Source organism: Chiloscyllium plagiosum, unplaced genomic scaffold, assembly GCF_004010195.1.
Source record: "Chiloscyllium plagiosum isolate BGI_BamShark_2017 unplaced genomic scaffold, ASM401019v2 scaf_82732, whole genome shotgun sequence".
NCBI classification, from domain to species: domain Eukaryota; kingdom Metazoa; phylum Chordata; class Chondrichthyes; order Orectolobiformes; family Hemiscylliidae; genus Chiloscyllium; species Chiloscyllium plagiosum.
The window spans coordinates 1361-4062 of NW_025194267.1; the positions used below are offsets into that span (position 1 = coordinate 1361).

At 39.6% G+C, this 2702-nt stretch overlaps 1 non-coding gene across 1 annotated transcript; it reads right to left on the bottom strand.

The window, feature by feature from the left end:
* Positions 1-1844: 1844 nt before the first annotated feature.
* Positions 1845-1926, bottom strand: trnas-uga. Its single transcript has one exon. It is a non-coding gene; the product is annotated as a tRNA-Ser (tRNA).
* Positions 1927-2702: the final 776 nt, after the last annotated feature.

The following is a 2702-nucleotide window of genomic DNA, read 5'->3' on the forward strand; positions in this document are numbered from 1 at the left end:
TTTTCAGACTTCCTATATCCCGCTTTCATCCCGCTTTTTACCGAATCATATTTCTGACTTTAGAAACTACGCCATAACAGGTTGACAACTGCAGAATGAGCTTTGTTCCGTTCTTCACTGATTTTGATAGTAGTAATCCGGCATATTCGAGTAGGACTTGATGCACTTGCAGGTGGTGTATTCGCGGCAGTTTGGCTCTTTTTTTTCATTTTCGGTCTACTATTTCGAGTTCATTGTGCAGACTTCTGAAGAAGACTTTTTGGAGTCGTGTGGTTTCTCTCGAAAGACAGACGTAGCTTTATTTCTGTTCTCTTATAAATTGATCTTCTTCTGATCTTTGCAAGTGAAATAGGGTGCATTACTATTGCTCGGTTTTAGTTTCAAAATCAAGAGAAATATGAAGGAGAGAATATCAAAGAACACACAGTTCTGAGTTGTTAAGATAATTTTTGCAGCAATGGTGGACATCAAGGTCAAATTAAAATAATGGTTCAAGAACATTTAGTCTGTGGAAGTGGTATGTGACTTTAATTCCAAATATATATTTCCGTTCTTCCAGTACATCTTTTTGACTCCCAGAAAACATTGATTGTTTTCTGTATTCACTTTGTTTCGCGATATCTGTCTTCTGGTCGACCAGGGACAACTTGAATTTGCGTCTGCATTGAATAAGATTTCGCTCTTTGTTTCGTGAAGCAAACCTGTGCATTATGTACCACTTATCATGCTGATGGCTAAGAAGTTCAAAATGAATTACGGTTTAGGGATCGTGAGCAAGAATAAAGTGATCAACTTGCGAACAGATGTCACCACGCCCTATTCCTACATCGGGCCTGAACGATCCATTGGCAGAGTCTGCAGACAGGAAATGTCGAAGTGACTAGTCCTTTGTTCAGTTTCATTTGATACCAATGGTAGTGCTGTTCTGGTGCAGAAATGTGTCAACATCTCTGACATTAGAGTCAACACATCTACTCATAAGGGTCTTCTCATATCGGAACATGCTGACATGAAAACATCTAACTCTGATAGCAAAGGTTTTTTTCATTAAACTGGGAGTATGTTTAACGAAACAATTCAGACAGCCAGGATGAATAATTGGCATTTGGTTCTTCAAGCTGAGCTCTCCACACCAACTGCTCCACCGAAGGCCGTGGATAAGATCCCCATCGATTATTTTGTTCAATTTTAACCTCAACAACAACCTATTGTTCTGAACAATGCTACACCACAAGCAGAGGTCTAAGTCTGATTTTCATCGTTAATTTTCAATTTCAGTTCTTAATGCACAGTTTCTAACGAATGTGGACAGCAGAAGACCGTTAACATTCCATTTCTAATATTTCCAGAAAATTCTACTCCGCTGATATCGCCTTGCCTTTTCACATCGCAAGCCAGGAACCTGGATCAGTCGAGTTCCTTTCCACACATGGAGTTGTTTTTTTTCTAATTCATTGACTGCTGATGTAAAAGATTATTGGCCTTGAGATTCAGCTGTAAATTAGGTCGAACTTTCTCAGCTTGACTTGCAACTGATCCTAAAAAAAATTCATCACCTGCAGGTAAATGTATTGCATTGCTTCTTGTTTTACTCAATTCCACACACCCCCCACCCCAAACATCCAAATTTCACGATAATTCGACAAATGTGTTGAAACTGATTCGTGTTGGAAGTTGGTGGCTTTTTGTGTATCGACATATAATTATTCAATTAGATGACTGGGTCAGTCTTGAAACTACTTCGGATTCTTCACAGTTGAAAATTTACTTTCGATTGAATGCAAAGCTCAAGCTCCACGAAATCCAAATCCTGCAAAACAATTAATGACTTTTAAGAGACTCTGCGCTGTGAACAGGATTCGAACCTGCGCAGGGAGACACCATTGGATTTCAAATCCAACGCCTTAACCTCTCGGCCATCACAGGTGCGGTAATTTGGTCAATTTTAATAGTAAAACAACTGAATTCATTTGTTGGAAGAACAAATTGTCAAGACCCAAAGATTTCGCCAACTCCTTTGCAGAGACCCAGACGAACGCTACCTTCGCAGATTGACAGGCTTTCACTGCAAACTAGATTCTGTCACAGCTGAAATTGTGGGAATGATTCTTCGTCGAATTATAGAGTCACGGATGTACACCACGAAGACAGGGTCATTGTCCCACTGCGTCCGATCGATTTTGACTCAATTGCTCATCATCTGGTGCCAAATTAGATGTGTTGTTGTGTTTTAATATTCATCGACATACGGTATTAGAAAAATTGATGCTAAGTCCAGCAACACTAGCTACATTCGTAAAAAAAATCATAATTAGAAAGAATGCAGAACCAATTTACAGGAATGGATCCAGCAACTAATCCGTATGTTCTGACATCAGGTAATGAACTTGTGAGCACAAGAGAGGAAGATTAACCGAAGATTTGGAACTTGAAATCGTCTTGACGGAATTATTTGCAAAGTTCTTGCGGTAGTTCTAGAGTCATCAAGTCCTTGAACAATGCAACACGGAAATTGGCCCTTCTTTTCAACATGACCATGGTGGACAGTTACCCTAAATTAATAGGTCCCATTTGCCAACATTTGGCCCACATCCCTCTAAACCTTGTTACTCATATATCCATCCAGATGCCATTAAATGTTACAGTTGTACCAGTCTCCAACAATTTCTTGGCAGCTCATTCTGGACGCATCTGAAAAAGTT